A 22,452-nucleotide genomic window follows, 5' to 3' on the forward strand; every position below is an offset into this window, starting at 1 on the left:
AGACTATAAAATCGTAATGATGGGAGATATGAATGGAGTTGTCTCCACAAACATGGATAAAGCACAGAGACAAGTGATTTCTAAGGAAGGGAGATTACCAAAGACCTTTTTTGAAATGACTGAAACCATGGACTTTATTGATATTTGGAGAACAAGGAACCCTCTTGAGAGAGAGGGAACTTTTTTCTCTGAAGCAAAAATGACATGGACAAGAATTGACCAAATTTGGGTTACTAGTAGCCTGGCGCCAAGAATTAAAAAAATAGAAAACTGCCCAAAAACCTGCTCCGACCATAATGCGGTAAAGATGGAGATGAAACTAACAACAACTGGATCCTTTAGATGGAGAATGAATGACACCCTATTCAGAGATGAAGAGATTTATAAGAAGGCCCAAAAAACACTGAAAGATTACTTTGAGATAAATTTGAGAACAGAAGTGGAGAAAAGAACAATTTGGGACGCTAGCAAGGCCGTGATGCGTGGTTTCCTAATTCAACAGAACTCTATAAAGAGGAAAAAACAAAATGAGAAGAAAGAAATTTTTTTGGAAAAAATGAAAGAAGGAGAGAAGAAATTGAGGTCCAAACCAAAGTCTCAAGAGATCTTGAGAAAAATAAAGTATTATCAGATGCAATATATGGAACTGATGAATCAGGAAATAGAATGGAAAATAAAGCAAATGAGACAAAAGACATTTGAATCGGCAGACAAATGTGGGAAACTTCTGTCATGGCAATTGAAAAAGAGGCAAAAATTGAACACTGTGACAAGTCTAGAATTGGATGGAAAGATTATCCACAAACCGAATGAGATAAGTAATTGTTTTCAAAGTTTCTTTAAGAAATTGTATGCACAAGGGCCAGTTAATGAACAAGAAATAGAAGAATTCATTAAAAAATATGGACTACCAAAAATTTCAGAACAAAGCAAAATGATCTTGAATGAGAAAATTACAGAACAAGAAATAGAGGGTGCCATTCAGAACATGCAACTGGGAAAATCACCAGGACCAGATGGTTTGACTGCTAGATATTACAAAGCGCTGAAGGAATGGTTAATACAACCACTGAAGGAAGTATGCAATGAAATTTTGGAGGGGAAAAAGGCTCCCAAATCGTGGAAAGAGGCTTTTATCTCACTTATACCGAAAACAGAGACTGAAAAGAACCAGGTCAGGAACTACCGCCCTATATCTTTACTGAATGTGGATTATAAAATTTTTGCAGATATTTTGGCAAAAAGACTCAAGAGAGTGCTGTTAGGGGAGATTCACAAGGACCAGACAGGCTTTCTCCCAGGGAGACATATGTCAGACAATGTGAGGAACATTATAGACATTTTGGAGTTGCTAGAGGTGGACATTAATAGGAAGGCTGTTTTAATCTTTGTGGACGTGGAGAAAGCCTTTGATAATATTTGCTGGAGCTTTATGAAGAAGAATCTCCAAGGGATGGGGGTAGGCCAAGGTTTTGAAAACGGTATAGGTGCAATATATTCTAAACAAAAAGCAAAGCTAATTGTAAACAATGTGGTAATGGAGGAAATACCAATAGAAAAAGGTACACGACAGGGATGCCCAATATCCCCTTTGCTCTTTATATCAGTCCTGGAGGTTTTGTTAAATATGATTAGAAGAGACCAGTTGGTTAAAGGTATTCAGGTCGGAGTTAAAAATTATAAGTTAAGGGCATTTGCAGATGACCTAGTGTTAACTTTGCAACAGCCAGACACTAGTACTAAAAGAGTATTAGAACTAATTGAGATATTTGGTCAAGTAGCAGGATTTAAATTGAACAAACAGAAAACGAAAGTGCTGGAAAAAAATTTAACAATGGACGAAAGAGAGAGATTTCAGAGTGAAACAGGTTTGGAAATAACGAAAAAAGTGAAATACCTGGGGGTGAACTTAACATCTAAGAATGTGAACTTATTTAAGGACAATTATGAAAAATGTTGGACAGAAGTAAAGAAAGATCTAGAAATATGGTCTAGGTTGAGACTTTCCTTGTTAGGCCGAATTGCTGTTATTAAGATGAATGTATTGCCTAGAATGTTATTCTTATTTCAGACGTTACAGATTTTGGACAAGATGGACTGTTTCAAGAAGTGGCAGAAAGACATATCTAAATTTGTCTGGCAGGGCAAAAAGCCCAGAATAAAATTTAAGATTTTAACTGATGCAAAAGATAGAGGGGGCTTTGCCCTGCCGGACTTAAGACTCTATTATGAATCAGCAGCTTTTTGCTGGTTGAAACACTGGTTACTTCTTGAAGACACAGACATTTTGGATCTGGAGGGGTATGATAATAACTTTGGTTGGCATGCATATCTATGGTACGACAAGGCAAAGGTGTATAAAAGTTTTAAAAACCATATTGTCAGGAAAGCATTATATAATGTTTGGACTCGATATAAAGACTTGTTGGAAAGTAAAACTCCCAAGTGGTTGTCACCAATGGAAGCTAAGGCGGTGAAAAAACTTAATATGGATTCTAATTGGCCAAAATACTGTGAAATCCTAGAACAAGATGGTGAGAAGCTTAAACTTCAGAGTTATGAGAAATTAAAGTTCAAAGTTCGAGATTGGTTACATTACCATCAGATAAATGAGACATTTAAGCAGGACAGGAAAATAGGATTTCAGAAGGAGAGGTCAAAATTAGAAACAGAATTGTTAGAACCCAATACTAAGAATTTGTCAAGAATGTATAACTTGCTGTTGAAATGGAATACACAGGATGAAACGGTGAAATCAGCTATGATTAAATGGGCACAAGATATCGGTCATGATATTATGTTTGCTGACTGGGAACAGTTATGGACCACTGGTGTCAAATTTACGGCATGTAATGCCTTAAAAGAAAACATAATGAAAATGATTTACAGGTGGTACATGACCCCAGTCAAGCTTGCAAAAATTTACCATTTGCCCAATAATAAATGCTGGAAATGTAATGAGACTGAAGGTACCTTTTACCACCTTTGGTGGACCTGCCCAAAGATTAAAGCCTTTTGGGAAATGATCTATAATGAAATTAAGAAAGTCCTTAAGTGGACTTTTCCTAAAAAACCCGAGGCATTTCTTCTGGGCATGGTTGGCCAATTGGTGTCAAAGAAGGATAGGACATTTTTTATGTACGCTACCACAGCAGCAAGAATTCTTCTGGCAAAGTATTGGAAGATGCAAGAACTACCCACTCTGGAAGAATGGCAGACAAAGGTGACAGACTTCATGGGACTAGCAGAGATGACCGGCAGAATCCGCGACCAGGGGAAAGAGACAGTGGAAGAGGATTGGAAGAAATTTAAAATATATCTTAAAAATTGTTGTAAAATTGAGGAGTGTTAAGATGTCAAGGGGTAAGAAGTAGAGAATTACAGCTGTAACTAATAAGTTTAAGGAAATTTAATGAAAGGGAACTAATAGACAAACTGACTAAAAGGTTGCTAAAGAACTGCAAAATAAGGATGCAGTGAAAGGGAGGTATGGGGAAGTCGGAGGAAAGAAGGTGTATGAAAATAAGATTATGATTTAAATGTTTTGTATGTTTTTGTTTTGTGTTTTGTTTGTTTCTTATTATGTGTTTGAAAAATGAATAAAAATTATTTTTTTTTAAAAAAAAAGCAAGTAGATCAATAGGTGCCGCTCCGGCGGGAAGGTAAACGGTGTTTCCGTGCGCAGCTCTGGTTTGCCAGAAGCGGCGTAGTCCTGCTGGCCACATGACCCGGAAGCTGCACGCCAGCTCCCTCGGCGGCCAATAAAGCGAGATGAGCGCTGCAACCCCGAGTCGGTCACGACTGGACCTAATGGCCAGGGCTCCCTTTACCTTTAGCTTTACTTAAGAGGTGCCTGGACATGTTTGCCTATGGCCTGTCCACCGTCCCTCAGACCTGTGGGAATGTTCAGGGATGCAGGAGAGGATACATTGTCTGATTATATCCTTATCCAACTTGTCTTAACAAGTTCCACAATTTAGCAGAGTAACATTCCCCTCTTCTAAAATTGGCAGCGGATGCCTTTGCTCAGGCTCGCTAAAGCCTCTATAATAACTGTTCTGGTATTTTCCCCTTATTCCCTCATAAAAGATAAGACACAACACAGTCTTCCATAAAAGTATAAAACGAGTTTACTCACATTCTGTTCACAATCGGATCCCAGAAGGCAGACTTAGCTTAGAAAAGTAACATACACTTGAAAACTATTCCATAAGAAGACAGTCCCTTTGTCCTCTCTTGGCTGGAGGCCAAGAGGGCATCTTTGGCTAAGCAGATCTTGCTTCTTCGATGCATGTGGTGAAAGAGAGAGAGAGATGGCTGCCCTGCCCTGTGCTTTTGTCCTTACCTGCACAGGTGAGGCCACACCCACCTTTAGTCACATGTAGAGGAAGTTTGTCCCAGCCCAGAAGGAAACAGGAAGTTTACCTGCTGGCTGGACAAACATTCCTCCCCATGTGTAAACATGTGCACTCTAGGAATGTTGTACTTGACTGCTCTTGAGTTTCACATCCCACAAGAGCATTTTGAAAAAATATAGTAGCCTCACACCCCGAAATTTTCCTCATCAATGCCAACTCACCCATAGAGGCAGAATAGGAAGCCAGCCCTCCAGGACTTGCTCCTCTGCTGTAAACCTAGTTAAGGTTGAGCTGCAGCTAGTAAGACCAAGCACTGGGCGCCTCTCACAGAATCAAAGGCTAAAATTGGGTCGAGTGCTTCTCTCCAGAATCTCTTTCCAGGATTATGGCTTCACATGCCTCCTTCTAATAGCAAATTCATCTGGGGAGACCCGACAGACGGCGGCCAAACACATGGAAAGCACATTTGGTGGTGGGGAACAAGAGGGTGCTGCTCCACAAACCTTAAAAAGCACCCTCTCCAATGGCATGGCACTTGGATGACCCTGTGGTTCTACCCCTGGGGCTGAGGGTGATGAAACAATTCCTGAGACAGCTAAAGTGCTGGTGGTGAAAAACCCACTTCAAATGAGACCAAACACGGGTTAGAGCTCAACGCCGAGCCTACCAAGTGGCGATAGCGACGGTGAGGAGGACCATTGTTGCTGGATCTGTTGGTGAAAACAGTACCAGGAGACTCTTTCAGGTGGTTCATAGTCTAACAGAACCACCTTTGCCATCAGGGTCTGATACAGAGTCCAAGATCTCCTGTCATGACTCCTGTCATGAGATAAAAAGAGGTAGACTCCACCAAGGGAGGAGGGTGCCAGAGCTCTTCCTTGCCAGTTCCTGGGGCCACGTGGAGGAGGGGGTAGGAGGGAGGGAAACAGACGGAGTATGCATGCGCATTCGACTGCCCAATGGCATCCACATCACCCAGGGGATCACAGCCACAGAGATGAGAAAAGAAGAGCCACCCCATTGTCTGGAGAGGTCACTTACCTGATCGCATGGACAAGCCGTTGTCATCGGACCCCAGTGATGGAAGCGTGCAGCTGTATTGAGGCAGCACCAGGTGCTGAAATTGTGCACCTCTAACAATTTTGTGCCTGGGGCAACTGCCCCTGTGCCCCGCAGCCCACTACGCCACTGGGTCTAGTCAAGTAAAGTGAAGTTGATCCTCCACTGTGGGTTACTTTTGTTCAAAGCAAGATTCCTCTGGGGGGAGAGGATGTTGCAAAGTAAGTCAGAGGCAAAGCAGCCCCAAGCCAGGTTCTGTGTTTGCACACATGATTTGCAGTGAGCCAAGGGCTGAATTGCTGCTCTTGTTTCATAGCCCAGAACAGCAGCTGTAGGCGAAAGGTCTCAAGTTAGACAACCAGGTCTTGGTCAAGGCATCCGCTGACCAGCAGGCCATAGAGAAGAGGAACGTCAGCATTTCAACTCTGAGCCAAAAGTTTGGCTTTTGCTATTTTTGGACACCCTTGGTCATGAGCCAAGTGTGATTCTCGAACTGTGAATGCTGACTTTGCCAAATCCACACAGGCCCTTTTCATCTCTCATGCTCAGGAAGTCGCAGCCAGAGCTCAGGAGAGGATTTTTCATTTGCTCCTTTTCCATGGGGTGGGGAAAACTCAACACTTTTAATCTTGTCTTATTGTTATGCAAATTGGGTGGTCCAAAAGAAGGAGACTTATAGCTGCACGCTCTCTTTAGCACAGATGGCCTGCAGGAGAATTTCCTGTCCTTAAAAGTAAAACTGAACTTTTTTGGCAGTGCAACTGCAGGGAAGGCATTGTCTGCCATGTTTGTAGTTGAAGGCAGAGCTTGGGGGGGGGGCAGGAATGTTTAGCAGAGGGCAACCAAAATTATCAAGGGGCTGGAGCAACTCCCAGATGAGAAGCTAAAACATTTGGGGCTTTCTAGTTTAGGGGGGAAATGAGTAAGGGAGGACACGGTCAGGGGTACACGCATAGTGTAGAGAAAGTGGAATGCTCACAAGGCTGAGGGACTAGGCAAGACCAAGGCTATTTCAAAACCAGTTTTTAGGTGCATTTAGCTTTGTGTTCTATAGCTTTTAGCCCAATATTGATTGATGGGGAATGGAGGCTTATTTGGGGATGGTTTGTGGTGCACAGCCCTGTCTTGTCTTGTCCGTGTGTGTGTGTGTGTGTTTTCAAGGGCTTGTGGCTTGTTCACGGGGATCCTTCAGAAGGAAGAGACAAAAGAGTAGGGGCATTTTAGGACAACATAACAAAAACTTATGCAGGCATAGCCTATTTCATCAGAAGCATATAGGAGACTGAGGAGGTTGATTGATAGTTTGAGGTATTGGTTGAGGCTAAGGCACCTGAAAAATCATATCACCCCTTAATGGATGGCTCTGCTCTGCAGATGACGGCTTCCTGCAGGTACCATCTTATCGGGGGTCCCTTCTCTGCTATCTTTTCAATGCCTACTTCCTCTTCCTCTTTCAAGAAGCCTTCTAAGGAGAGATTTTTCTTAGTCTGCTTCTGTGTAGGAACCGTTTTTGGATGTTTTGGTTGTTTAACTGTTGTGTCTTTGCTGCCCTGGACTCCTTTGGGAGGAAGGGTGGGATATAAGGAGGCCGAGTAGTGCCTCCTGCCCATACCTGAAGGTTTTGTGGAGGCGCCAGGGCCTCAGTGTGTCAGCACCTGCATTGCATGCAGAAGGTCCCAGGTGCAGTCCCTAGCACCTGCAGTTAGAAGCTCAATGTAGGTAGGAGCCTCTCTCTGCCCAAGACCTTGGAGAGCTTCTGCCACTCAGGCCGGAAGTGGGCAATACTGGGCTAAATGGATCAATCAGGTTTAGGATCAGGGACTTGCTTCTCTTAAATGAGCTACCTTCCCAGGTGGATGAGCCCCACTGCTCGTCACTTCCCTCTACAGCACGGGCAGAAACCACCTTCTTGACTGTTGGACCCCCTAGTGGTCTCATCTGCTCAATTGGCCGGAGCCTGGCTGTCAGGGCTGATTCAGCTGCAGTTCAGCATCAAAACTCAGAGATGAGCAGTAAGGTGGACTCTTTCTTCAGAGAGACAAAACCCGACAGAGAAACTCCACAGGCAGGACTAGCCCCAGTTGCCAGAACGGAGGATCTTAGCCTCCTCCTAAGGTAGGGCTATCAGACATCAACAGCTTCTGGGTCTTCCTTTAAGAAGCTCAACAATGTGGGGGTCTTCCTAAAAATAGCTCCACAGCTTTCGGGGTGTCTTGGTTTCTACTTTTAGAAATATGGCATCCCTATCCTAAGGCTCCTCCTCAGTCGGCTGACTTCCCAACAGTCGTGGAGGGGCTCTCTGTGCCTTTTGTTCTGCTCCATGTAATGCCTCCCTTGTTCCTGGGGACAGAGGAGGAGGGGAGAAGGGAACAGCGGACATGGCAGGTGCCTGGGGATCTGTTGCAGCCTCAGCCTCCACCTCCTTCTCCTCCTCCTCCTCCTCCTCAGCTGCCTCAGTCTCCCTTAAACCTGTTGCTTGTTTAGCCTCCAAGCCATCTGCTCCCCCTTCTTCTTCTTCTGACCTGTCTCCTGCATCCCACCAGCAGTCTCTTGGCTTGGAGCCTTCCCACTTTGATGCTTCCCGGGGGGGGGGGGGCGTGTCCCTGGCTGTAGCCTCCCGCCATTCCTCCTCCTCTAGCCAGTACCCGACACTAGCTTTGTCTACAGGGGAAGCCCCTAACTCACTGAGGGTTTGAGACCCATCAACACCCCTCACCTGGTTAGCCCACCAGTTGAAGCCATTCCTGGGGTGTGGCTGCTGCTGCAGGCTGACAGTTTCTAAGAGAAGAGCTGTAGTGACCAAAGGTGGACAAACTACCCCAGAAGGAGCACAACGTGCCCCCCACCAGAGGTACTACCCCTCCCCTCACACCCTTGAGTCATGAAGGACAGAGAGTGGAGAGTTGAATGTGTGTAGAAACCAGCCTTCCTTAGGAAACCAAAGTTTACATTCATCACTCCACCCACTTTCACCTGTGGCCCCTCCCACCACAGGCACACGGCCCCTGGAAGGCTTCCCAGAGGAGAATATGGCCCTTAAGACTGAAAAAGAGTCCCCAACTCCGAACTAGTGACGAACTGCCATTGATGGCTCCAGCTGGATGTTAAAATCTCCCTCGAAGCTCCTTCTCAGATCCATGTTCCCTTTCAACAACTGGCTTCCTCCTGCAGGTCAGACAGTCCCCTCAGTTCAAGGACCCATTGTTTCTCCATGTGCATTTTCAGCAGCCTCCCATGTGACTGCCAGTGATGTCATTTTTCCCATCCTCAGATTTTGCCCCACCCCCGGCAGCCTAAAATTCTAATCAGCTTATATCTTCAAAGGAAATAAGACATCTCCATCTGAGCAAGACCTCCATGTGGCTGGGGTATTCTGGGGCTTCTGTACCTTGAACTAATAATTTCTTGTTTGCATGTTCTACCCCAGCTGCTGCTCCCTGTTCAGTTCAGCTGGGGGATTAATTATGCCTTGTCATTTGATTCGTCAGGGTCTGTTCCATACATGTCTAACTGGTTTGAGCGAAAGGCTTCTCAGAAGCTAGGGCATGTCATAAAAGACAGCAATGTACAAAAGCGGGTGGAGGGTGGACATTAAAATCAGTCCAAAGAATTCAAATGTCTGGGTGCTCAGGAAATGTTTAAATGATAGCACAGAGCTGTTGGCATAAAAAAGGTCTTCAAGAGATGCCTGAAAGTCAGCATTTCATTCCAGATCAGCCTTCTCACGGATTCAGTCACTTGTGCAGACAGCTCAACTTCTGCAACCAATGACCTCCTGCAGAGTGTAGCCACCAAAGAGAGTTTTGGGAGGACTGTAGGACGGGCTTGCAGTTCATTCAGGGCGGAAGCAATGGGAGAAGGGCCATAGCTTAGTGGTAAAGCAGCTGCTTACATGCAGAAGCTCTCCGGTTCAATCTGTTGTATCTCCAGCTAGAATGTCCTCTGTCTGAAACCCTGGAGAGTTTTTGCCATCCATTGTGGACAAGACTGAGCTAGATAGAGCCATAGTGGGACTCAGTATAAGGCAGCCTCCTATTGTCCCAGCAAGAAGCCTTTGCCACGCACAGAGGACTCCTTTCAGACATGAAATAAATAAAGCTGCCCTGGAAAGGGATGCTGAAAATTAGAAAGCCCTGGGACAACAAAAGACTCGGACACAGTGCCTTTAAAGCACGGACCTGGGCCTAGGAAGCATGGGGCACCAGGAACCTGTGGCTGAGCCTTGAGAGACTGCTGTCCAAGGTGCTGAAGGGATTGAATACCAAGATGCAACTGTTAGCATGTCAAGGGGCATGATGGTGCTTTGAATGCATAAAGCAGATGCGGCCTAACTTGCACAGTTGCAGAATGAACTGAACTGAGCTGGAAGAAGCAGGACTACATGGGATGTAGAACGCTATACAGCAAATGGCTCGGGGTGGCCCACTGGGAGAGGCACATGATGCAAAAAGCGGCAGTTCCAACCCATTCATGGGAAAGAGAGCTCTGAAATCCTGGAGAGCAGCTGCTGGCTGTGGCAGACCATACAGAGCTAGATGGCCCAGTGGTCTCACTGGCTTTTCAAGCCAGAACACAGCTCCAGCGCCCCCAGGACAAACCAATTTTTAATCCCCCAAACACTTACTAATCAGAGTTTCCTTTTTAAAGCGACAGTAGTTCAAAGCATTGACTAGGGGCTGTTCAATGTTCAAAGGCACTTTGGATGCCTTGACTTGCAATCCCTACAACAACCCTGCAGAGCAGTTCAGTGTTATCTCGAGTTGCAGAATAGCGAGGCGCGATGCCGAGGCGGACGCAGGGTGGCCCACCTAAGGAGTTCATGGTAGGGGGACCTAATGAGGCCAAACTCCACCTTTTGCAGCCCACTCCTGCATATTGTAATAAGCAAAAACCTGTCCTTATTCCCTTATGGGGAACACAAGAGCCCTTCTAGAGTCCTTTGTAGGCTCTCCATCGGTCGGAGAAAATAACAGAGGCCAAGCAGAGAAGATTGAGAAGCAAAGCAGCTAGTAAGCCTGATCTTTATTGAACTGTTGCAACAGGGTGCTCCCCCCACAGGCAGGAGAAGGAGGAGGACCCACAACAAAGATGTGCCTGCCCTTATAGAGACATTTTAAATTGCCCGCCTTGGAGGCCAAGACCACCCCCAGAAACATCATACCTACATCACAGAAAGGGGTGTAGCTCAAGACCACCCCCCAGATACATCGTACCTACATCACAGAAAGGGCGGTCTACAACAGACATCTGAGTGCGTTGTTTACCTCCTGTCTGGCAGGTGACCTGTTAGTGCTCACTTGATTGGGTACCCTGGGGAGCCTGGCCAGTCTTTTGTAATGACAAAGACTTAGTTCCTGAGCCAGGTCACAGGCTCAGCCTATGTAGGAGTGCAAATATCCAGAGATGTAGTGATCAGATGGGATTACTATGAGGAATTATAAAAGACCCTGATGCTGGGAAAGATGGAGGGCACTAGGAGAAGGGGATGACAGAGGACGAGATGGTTGGACAGTGTTCTCGAAGCTACCAGCATGAGTTTGACCAAACTGCGGGAGGCCTGGCGTGCTCTGGTCCAGGGGGTCACACAGAGGCGGGCACGACTAAACAACAACAACAACAACAACAAAGCTCTCCATTCCTTTTCTGCACCAAACTTGATTATCGGAGGACAGGAAAATACTAGCAAAAGAAAAGGGGGAAAAAGCTGACCTTGTCTTGTGTTTCTTTCCTGGAATAAGAAAAAAATGAAGAGACACGAGAATTCTAAGGTGCCAGAACAAGCTTTGCTGGCTACTGGTAGTAAACAAACCAGAAGAGACAGAAGATGACCGACTTTCCATTGAAGAAGCCTTGACCCGTTTGAATAAAGGTAAGAAGAAAGATAGGGCTCAGTGCTTATGCCCCAATCCAGCAAAGAAGAACAAGACATGTAAATCAGCTCCAGTACGTTTGTCTCTTGCTGGGTCACGAACTGGGAATAAAGCTGGTGCATATCTGAGTGTTAGTACTGAACTGCATTGTTTCCAATATGATGTGCTTCTGAATGGGTACTCCTCTTCATCTTTTAGCTCATCAAGCCATACTTTAAAATGGTGTTTCCATGTGACTAGGGTTGGGTAAGGTCCTTACCGTCAGGATGTTAATACTTGGATGCTCAGTTGAGGTTTATCCCCTTCTCTTCAGCTGTTTAAGGACTGCCCCTCTTTCTGATTTACTGCCAATGAACTTTGTGCCATCTGCAGATTTCAACATGCTTCTACTTAACCTGACCCAAACCATTGGTTGGCTTTCATTGAGTTCTGTGGACACAGTAAAACATAGCTGCCATCTGGTTTCTCTCGGGATGTTCGGATTGTGGAACACAGATTTGCTCTCCACCGTAACCATGTCTCTCAGCATACCACTTTATTTCCCCCCAGATAGGTGGCTACTATTCACTTGTAGGAAGATGTGCTCATTTAGATTACAACATTGCAGGTGGGAGGCTGCTCAGAGCCCGTGGGTCCCTGCGGAACAAAGAAGGAGTCCAGCCCCCAACCGGAGCAAATAGCGGAGACCAAGGTTTATCGCACAACAGGTTCAGAGAGGAATTGAACCCCGAGAACGGGGTGACAAGGACTTTTAAAAGTTCCTATCTTATCCCAGCAGGCAGTTCGCTAAACATCACCACTCCATCAGAAAAGGGGCGGGTTATGCATGATTAACATAGGAGGAATGTGTTGGGGTAACATGCAAATACAGGATATGTCTTGGGAAATCCGCTCCACTTCCCAGTGGGGAGGAGTTGCGGTGGACCACGTGGCCACCCACTCCCCACCAGGGGCGGGGGACTCTGTCCCCCGTTGCCTATGACATCCCGGCCACGTCAGAGTCCGGCCAGCCAACCCCCAGAGAACTTCCTCTTTGGCTCGCTTCCTCAATCACCCGCCCTCCCTCCCGATTTTGCAGGTTAGGCAATGGCCTTGCTATGGACTTTGGTTGGTCGCCTTGGTTGTCCGAGGGGCCTGGTAGGAATTTTTCCACTTGGCAAATTGGCACTGGACACTTGGTTTTTGCCTACCTCGTAGCAATCGCCACAACTTTGTTAGGGTTGCGGTTAGGCATTGTTTGACCTTGTGTGGGGGAGGGGAGGTGTGGCCACCACCTGCCCCTCCATGCTTAAGGGTATTCCGTAAAAGGATTCCGGGGGTGTTGATCTAGTCTGAAGCCCGGCTGGGGGGCTAAGGCCTTGACACGACCCCGACGGGAGCACCAGGGGGAGCTTGAGTTGGTTCGCATCGACAGGGCTCCCCCTACTGGAACTTCCTGCACAATGGGCAAGAGTCAGATATAGTCAGGTCCAATCAATGCCTTGGCCAATACCGCTCACATTCTTTAATTTCAATAAAGTTGTGGCCAAAATTTGCCCAGTAACATAAACCTAATATCCGTGTCCTTGTGTGAGTCATTTCCAACGAAGGGGTGGCTGCGGGGTCTCGACACCCAAGTACATTCTAAGCACCTACTGGAAGAGGACAATAGAACTTTGGTTTGCATAGTCTGCCGCCTGGGTAAGTCCGGAGGAGAGCTTTTGCCCAGCGATTGTCACCTACGGGTAAAGTACCTTCCTGTGAGTAGGTGACCTCCCGCTTGGGGAATTCTGGCGGGGACCCAGGGGTTCCCAAGTCCTTGGCCAGTGAAGCAGACTGGCGGTGGAATGAAGAGAATCGGTGAAACCAGTGGTTTTCTATGAATTTCCAAGCGTTTTTAGGCTTTTTTAATACAGACGGTTCTTTTGGGAAGTGGCCTGGCCTGACATTGCTACTTTGTATCTAGCTGGACCATAAAGAAGGCTGATCGCCGAAGAATGGATGCTTTTGAATTCTGGTGCTGGAGGAGACTCTTGAGAGTCCCACGGACTGCAAGAAGATCAAACCTCTCCATTCTGAAGGAAATCAGCCCTGAGTGCTCACTGGAAGGACAGATCCTGAAGCTGAGGCTCCAATATTTTGGCCACCTCATGAGAAGAGAAGACTCCCTGGAAAAGACCCTGATGTTGGGAAAGATGGAGGACGCAAGGAGTAGGGGACGACAGAGGACGAGATGGTTGGACAGTGTTCTCGAAGCTACCAGCATGAGTTTGAGCAAAGTGCGGGAGGCAGTGGAAGACAGGAGGGCCTGGCGTGCTCTGGTCCAGGGGGTCACGCAGAGTCGGACACGACTAAACGACTAAACAACATCTAGTTTTGATTGGATTAACAGGGTAATGAGGTTTCGATTGACTCAATCCGTTGTTCTCGCAGCCGGAGCTGTCATCACCTTGTCAGCGCTCAGTGGAGCGTGCAAAACAGCTGGAGCTGAGCTGCCTCTGCAGAGCCATGGCATTGCTGCGATTGGCTGAAGGGCTACAATCAACGCCATCTGATTGGCTAGAGCGCATCCTCATGCAAATACATTGTTCATTCATAAAATGCATCAATCGTGTATAGCATCGGGATACGGGGTCAGAAATGGCGCTTTCTTCTCGGGGTTTTGGACTTTTGTGCGGTGCTTGGTGCAACGTTGGGATGGGGCGAGGGGAGCCCTAGTGTGGCAGGGTTCCCTTGAGGTCATCACCTCAGGCTCTACATCTCTTACTCGGGAGTAAGACTTCGTTCATATCCCCCCCCCCCATTCCGTAACACTCTTCATATGGACTTCATGGAGTGTGCACTACTGCAGGGTCTGCTTCCAGAAACTACTATTGCAGATGTAGATATTTTGGCAGAAATGGTTTACAAATATGCACGATGGCAAGCAGGCAGACAGGAACAGTTACAAAGCAACCTTGGTCCTGCCTAGCCTGGAAGCCGTTTCCATCTAGTGAACTAGAAACCTTTCAGCAACCTTTACAACCATCTACAAACCCCGAAGTTTGTAGGATTCTCTTCTTTCAGCTGCGTCTTGGCTCTGTGCTCGCAAGTGTTCTAGTGACTTTCAGGTAACTTGGAAAGCATGGTAAAGATGTCTTGGTTCTGAAGAATGATATTTCCCCCAGCCTGACTTAGTTATCCTGGTGATGATTCAGCTAGATGTTGTACACGCTGACCATATTCCAGAAGGGGTTGGTTGTCTTGGCCTTGCTTTGGCTTACTGAGATCTGTCTTCTCCCTATAGGTGCTCATTCTCAAATGGATAATTGTAACGTTTGACTTCATTGATCAGAAGGAAAATATGAATGCTCTCTATGGTTTCTTCGTCCGCTTCCTACAATATGAGAAATTGGTAAGATAAAAAGGAATGTGTTGTTTTGAAGGAACTCGCTTTTATTCTGACATTAACCCAAATCAAACAATAAAGAGTACTTTCCGACCACACAAGAGGACACCATGGGAAAAGTGGGGCCTTACAAATACCTCTCCCATTTCCTTCCTTTTCCTGTCTTGTTCCTTCCCAATGGGCGCCGGTCACAGCGCCCCCCGGGGGCACGGCATCTTCAGGCAGGCAGGCAGGCAGGCAGGCAGGCAGGCAGGCAGGCAGGCAGGCAGCTATCGGATGTCGATACCGCCCGTTCCTCCCTCCACCCCCCTCAAAGACAGCCGCGCAGGCAGCTATCCGATGGAGGGAGGGGGAATCCTGTTCTGCATAGCTATCAATTCGGGTGTGATAGTCTTATGTTTTCATACTTATGGGAAAATAAAACTAATTTATTTTAGAGCTTGTATTTGTGTGTATTCATGGTATTATTTGTAGACCCAGTAGATGGCAGTGTGGTGTGGAGAGTGTTTTTGGCAGCTCCTGAAAGGATAGAGGGTGGAACGTTGACCGTTCAAAGGCACTATAAGCAAGATATATATATCTCCACATTGTCCTAGCTACGTTTTCCCATAAAAATATACACTCGAATACATTTGAATCAAATACATTTGGAACAAGTGATTGTTACATTTAAGGAACATTCTCTAGGCGATGAGATTGGGGGGAAATACAAAAACCCATTCGGATACATTTGGATACATTTAGAAAAGTACAGCATTTTGAGGAAAAATACATTTGAGTCGAAAAATACATTCAGATCCATTCTTAAAGTCAATGAGAACGATACAGCGAAAAAGGATCCATTCCCCAAGGCACCGTTGACCTTCTTGTAGGGTGTGAAGGCAGAATACGATCTATTTGATATTGGTAGGGTCCTTCTCTGTGTGGTTTGGGGCAGATCCAAGAAGCACCAACACCACGAGGTGATTCCTCTGGAAGAGGCTGTCGAGGAATACAAGGTACCTTGAGGGGGAGAAATAGCTGTGTATTCTTCTTGGCAGGTGATCTTCTTAATTCTCAGATCCAGAGTAGGCATGGTATTCCTTGGTGGTTGTTTATTACCTTAGAAGCAGCCAAGGGGAAGCCTGAGGGCTGCTGGGATGGTTGGGAGGAGGGAGTCAAAGTCTTTCTCTCTGCCAGGGGGACCAAGGGATCTTCCCTTGAAATACAGCAGCTTCAAAGATTTGGTTTGGGACCGTGGCAGGGAGAGAAAGGTTTAACCTCATCCACATCCACCAGCAAGGTTGCTTTGTACACATTTAGAACACTACAAATGTGAATTGCACATGTCTCCTTTGGCTAGCAGGATGCCTCCTCAATACCCTGCCAAGCAGAGAGCAGCAAGGGGTCAGCTGCAAGGGGGTGGGGACTGGGGGCCAGTGTTATAAGGAAAAAAACGGCACCTTTTCCCCTCTGGGGTACCTCAGAGCCCATATAGAGTCCTTTTGTAGCTTCTCTATCGGTAGGAGAAAATAACAGAGGCCAACCAGAGAATACTGAGAAGCAAAGCAGCTAGTAAGCCAGATCTTTATTACCTGTTGCAACAGGGTGCTCACCCCCCCCCCCCCACGCAGGAGACCCCGAACCAAGTCCTTATATAGACATTTGAAATTGCCCACCCTGGAGCCCAAGACCACCCCTCCATACATCATACATACATCATAGAAGGGGCGGCCTACAACAGACTCCTGTCTGGCAGGAAACCTGTTGATGGGTTTACCTGGCTGTTCATGGGTTTACTTGCATATTCTTTTGTGATGAGAACTACTTACGGTATTTATGTATGTGTTCTGTACTTTTCTTTCCTCCAGTAAATTACTTTGCTATTATACTATTGCTGATATTATGGCTAAAAGGTTAAGAAAGATACTGGTAGAAGAAATCCATAAAGATCAAGCGGGCTTTCTCCCGGGGAGACACTTGTCTGACAATACGAGGAATATAATTAACATTTTAGAAAAATTACAAGTGAAGATCAACACAAAAGCAGTTTTGATATTTGTGGACACGGAGAAAGCCTTTGACAATATTTCTTGGAGTTTTATGAAGAAAAATTTACAGGGAATGGGGGTAGGCCAAGGTTTTGAAAACGGTATAGGTGCAATTTATTCAGAACAAAAAGCCAAATTGATTGTGAATAACGTACTTACAGAAGAGTTTAAGATTGAGAAAGGAACACGACAGGGGTGCCCAATCTCTCCATTGCTTTTTATATCGGTCCTGGAGGTTTTGCTAAATATGATTAGAAAGGACCAATTGGTTAAAGGCATACAAGTATACCTTTCTGAAGAAACCAGAAGCCTTTCTCCTGGGTATGGTGGGCCAATTGGTGTCAAAGAAGGATAGAACATTTTTTATGTATGCTACAGCAGAAGCAAGAATACTCATTGCAAAGTACTGGAAGACGCAAGACTTACCCACCTTGGAAGAATGGCAGATGCAAGTAATAGACTATATGGATCTGGCAGAAATGACTAGCAGAATCTGAGATCAAGGAGAAGAACAGGTGGAGGAGGACTGGAAGAAGTTTAAAGCCTATCTACAAAAACATTGTACAATTTATGAATGTTGAAGGCATTGAAAATGAAATGAAGGGGTTCTAGTGATTAAGATAAATTAGAGTATAAAGGGAGGGATAAAGGATGAAAATAAATAATGAATGAGCTTGCTGAACTAATTTTTAAAGTAGAATACAAGAAAGGAAAGCGGGTGGAAGTAAGGAAAATAAGGTTTTGAAGGTTATTAAATTGAAAAAGAGTTTTTCCTTTTTTATACTAAATTTTCTTTTTTATGTTTTTCTTTTCTCTGTTTTGTCTGTATTTTTGATGTTTGTTGTTTGTTGTTTTTTCTTGAGATTTTTGTTGATTGTTAATCTTCTGTAAAACTTAATAAAATATTATTAAAAAAAGGCATACAAGTCGGAGCTAAACAGTACAAATTGAAAGCATTTGCGGATGATTTGGTATTGACATTACAGGAGCCAGAATCTAGTACTAAAACAGTATTGGAATTGATTCAAGAATTTGGTCAGGTAGCAGGTTTCAAGTTGAATAAGTTGAAAACTAAGGTTTTAGAGAACAATCTAACACCAATTGAGAGAGAGAGGTTTCAGAAAGAGACAGGATTAACATTGGTTAAGAAAGTGAAATACCTTGGGGTTAACATGACTGCTAAGAATGTGAACCTATTTAAAGATAATTATGAAAAATGTTGGACGGAAGTGAAAAAGGACTTAGAAATATGGTCAAATTTGAAGCTTTCATTGCTAGGCCCAATTGCAGCGATAAAAATGAATGTATTGCTAAGGATGTTGTTTTTGTTTCAAACATTGCAAATTTTGGACAAAATGGACTGTTTCAAGAAGTGGCAGAAATATATTTATAGATTTGTCTGGCAGGGCAAGAAGCCCCGAATAAAATTTAAAACATTAACTGATGCAAAAGAAAGAGGTGGATTTGCCCTGTCAGACCTCAAACTTTACTATGAATCAGCCGCATTTTGCTGGCTGAAAGAATGGCTGCTTCTTGAGAACACAGACATTTTGGATTTAGAAGGTTTTAACAATGTATTTGGGTGGCATGCATATTTGTGGTATGATAAGGTCAAAGCACATAAAGCATTTAAAAACCATATTGTCAAGAAAGCTTTGTTTAACGTTTTTTTTAAAAGATATTTATTAAAGTTTCAAAGATTATATAAAAACAAAACAAAACAACAATACAAACAAACAAAAATAAAAACAAGTATAGTTTCAATCCCTTATTTTCTTGCAACTTACTTCCCCGACTTCCTCATACCTCCCCTTTCTGTATTCCAATTTCTAATTATTAATTCAGCAAATCCTCTCCCTTATTTTCCATTTAATTTTTAGCCTTTCTTTTCTTTTTACTTAACCATTACAGCTGTTCACCACATAATTTCTAAACCAACGTCATTCTAACATTCATTAATTTTGCAATGTTTCCTAAGATAGTCCTTAAATTTCTTCCAATCTTCTTCCGCTGTCTCTCTTCCCTGGTCTTGGATTCTGCCAGTCCCATGTAGTCTATCACCTTCATCTGCCATTCTTCCAAGGTGGGTAGATCTTGTGTCTTCCAATACTTTGCGATGAGTATTCTTGCTGCTGTTGTGGCATACATAAAGAATGTTCTATCCTTCTTTGGCACCAATTGGCCGACCATGCCCAGGAGAAAGGCCTCTGGTTTCTTCAAGAAGGTATATTTAAATACCTTTTTCATTTCATTATATATCATTTCCCAGAAAGCCTTAATCCTTGGGCACGTCCACCAAAGGTGAAAGAATGTACCTTCATTTTCTTTACATTTCCAACATTTATTATCAGGTAAGTGGTAAATTTTTGCAAGCTTGACTGGGGTCATGTACCACCTATAAATCATCTTCATAATATTCTCTCTTAAGGCATTACATGCCGTAAATTTCATACCAGTGGTCCACAACTTTTCCCAGTCAGCAAACATAATGTTATGACCAATATCTTGTGCCCACTTAATCATGGCTGATTTCATCGTTTCATCCTGCGTATTCCACTTCAACAGCAAGTTATACATTTTTGACAAATTCTTAGTATTGGGTTCTAACAATTCTGTTTCCAATTTTGATTTTTCCACCTGGAAGCCAATTTTCCTGTCCAACTTGTACACCTCCATTATTTGATAATACTGAAGCCAGTCTCGCACTTTATCTTTTAATTTCTCAAAACTCTGCAATTTCAGTTTGTCCCCTTCTTGTTCCAAAATTTCCCAATATTTTGGCCATTTGGACTCCATATTGAGCTTTTTCGCAGCCTTTGCCTCCATTGGCGACAACCACCTTGGAGTTTTGTTTTCCAGCAAGTCTTTATATCTAATCCAGACATTATACAATGCTTTCCTGACAATATAATTTTTAAAAGCTTTATGAGCTTTAACCTTGTCGTACCACAAGTATGCATGCCACCCAAAAATATTGTTAAAACCTTCTAAATCCGAAATGTCTGTGTTCTCAAGAAGCAGCCAGTCTTTCAACCAGCAGAAAGCTGCTGATTCATAGTATAGTTTAAAGTCTGGCAGGGCAAATCCCCCCCTTTCCTTTGCATCAGTTAAAATCTTAAATTTTATTCTGGGTTTCTTGCCCTGCCAGACAATTTTAGAAATGTCTTTCTGCCACTTCTTGAAACAGTCCATCTTGTCCACAATTTGCAATGTTTGGAACAAAAACAACATTCTAGGCAATACATTCATCTTTATAGCCGCAATTCGACCAGACAAGGAAAGCTTCAAATTTGACCAGATTTCTAAATCTTTTTTCACTTCTGTCCAACATTTCTCATAGTTATCTTTTTAAAAATTCACATTTTTAGCTGTCATATTAATCCCCAAATATTTCACTTTCTTAACCACAGTTAAGCCTGTCTCATTCTGAAACCTCTCTTTTTCAATAGCTGTTAAGTTTTTCTCTAATACCTTAGTTTTTTACTTGTTCAATTTAAATCCTGCTACTTGACCAAACTCTTGAATTAATTCTAATACCCTTTTAGTACTAGATTCTGGCTCTTGTAATGTAAGTACCAGATCATCTGCAAATGCTCAGCTTTGTTTAACATTTGGATAAGATACAAGGATCTGCTTGAATATAAAACTCCTAGGTGGTTGTCACTAATGGAAGCTAAGGCTCTGAAAAAGTTCAATATGGAGGCCAACTGGCCAAAATATTGGGAGATATTGGATCAAGAAGGAGACAGCTGAAAGCTGCAGAGTTTTGAAAAACTAAAAAACAAAGTAAGGGATTGGCTTCATTACTATCAAACAATGGAGGTTTATAATTTGGATAAGAAAATTGGGTTTCAGGTGGAGAAATCAAAATTGGAAACAGAATTGTTAGATCCTAAAACTAAGAATCTGTCAAGAATGTATAACTTGCTGTTGAAATGGAACACTCAGGATGAAACGGTGAAATCAGCTATGATTAAATGGGCTCAAGATGTTGGACATAACATTATGATGGCTGACTGGGAACAGTTATGGACCACAGGTATTAAGTTTACGGCATGCAATGCCTTAAGAGAGAATATAATGAAAATGATATACAGGTGGTACATAACACCAGTCAAGCTTGCAAAAATTTATCATTTGCCCGATAATAAATGTTGGAAATGTAAAGAGATTGAAGGTACATTCTTTCACCTTTGGTGGACGTGCCCAAGGATTAAGACCTTCTGGGAGATGATCTATAATGAAATGAAAAAGGTACTTAAATATACCTTTCAGAAGAAACCAGAGGCCTTTCTCCTGGGCATGGTCGGCCAATTGGTGCCAAAGAAGGATAGAACTTTTTTTTATGTATGCAACAACAGCAGCAAGAATACGCATTGCAAAGTATTGGAAGACACAAGATCTACCCACCTTGGAAGAATGGCAGATGAAGGTGATAGACTATATGGGACTGGCGGAGATGACTGGCAGAATCTGAGACCAAGGTGAAGAGTTGGTGGAAGAAGATTGGAAAAAATTTAAAATTTATTTACAGAAACATTGTAAGATCCAGGAATGTTAGAAGGATGTTGGAATGAAGTAATGTGGTTTTAGCAGAAACGATATAAAAGATTAGGTAAAAATTGATTTTTTAATTGGTGAAATGAGAATGTAAAATTATAGTACACTAAGATAAATTATTAGGATATAAACCAAGCTGGAAAGGATTTGCTGAAATATTTAATTGAACTAGAATACAAAAAAGGGAGGTGTGAGGAGGTCAGGGAAACAAGTAAATGAAAGACAAGACATGGAAAGAAGGAAATGTTTTTAATTGTTTTTATTTTGCTGTATTTTGTATTTTGTGCTCTCTTTTTATTTTTTTTCTTTCTTTTCTTTTCTCATTTTTGTAACTTTTTTGAAACTTTAATAAATGTTATTTAAAATATATATATATATAGCAAGGCCACTGGACCCAAGAAGCCAGTATAATATTCATCTCCTCTTTTTGTGTCTCAATCAAAGCTGAGTTTTCCCTTTTCTTGTCAGGGAGAGATCTGTCGCCGCCTGGAGATTCGGAGGAAAGAGAGAGGGGAAATTCTGGCCTATCAAGCAGACCTGGACAAGGAAAGCAAAGACCTCCTTGGAAGTGTCCCTCTTGTTACTAGTGAGGGAACAAGCACTTCAAGAAGCAAGTCCGGACTGACTTCTCATTTCAACTTCTCCCCATTTCTCCTTTTCCCATATCGGTTTGCTATTTATTTATTATTCTGAAAATGAATCAAATGCTAGGGTGGCTACCCGCCTCCGGCAATGGCGGAGCTCCTCCGATCAGGAGGAACTTGCTCCATGGAAAGCAGGGTCTGACCACCACGGCGAAGGCGGAGACCCACTGAAATCACAAGCGGGAGAAGCTTGTGAACCTGGGATTCGGCTGGCACCCTTTGCGCCTCCCCTACTCGCGGGGAAACCCTGTTTTGGGGATCCAGAGTGACGTGGGGTGAGTGGCGCGGTGCTTCGAATTGACTGCTTCTTTCACGGAGTGAAGCCGCATTGCTGTTGCCGGAGAGCGCTGACTTTTTCCTGTGGACAATTGGACTTTAAACAACTACCCGTGAGTAGAACGGAAAATTGGATCTTTAAATACCTTAATTTGGCACCAAAGCGGGAAGGTCTTAAACAGGAAGTCCGCCTTCCGCTTTTGTAAATACATTGAAGCAAAGACGTTACAAGCTAAAGTCTTTGAAAGCTTTTGGCAAAGGATTAAATTTCCATCGGTTAAAATTACA

At 43.8% G+C, this 22,452-nt stretch overlaps 1 long non-coding RNA gene across 1 annotated transcript in view; it reads right to left on the reverse strand.

Moving 5' to 3' along the window:
* The window catches only part of LOC309361330, a 1,008,653-nt gene that overhangs the window by 76,020 nt on the left and 910,181 nt on the right, over positions 1 to 22,452 (reverse strand). The gene's annotated exons all lie outside the window — the stretch shown is intronic.

The sequence above is a fragment of the Podarcis melisellensis genome (genome assembly GCF_964234715.1).
Source record: "Podarcis melisellensis genome assembly, chromosome: W".
NCBI lineage: Eukaryota > Metazoa > Chordata > Lepidosauria > Squamata > Lacertidae > Podarcis > Podarcis melisellensis.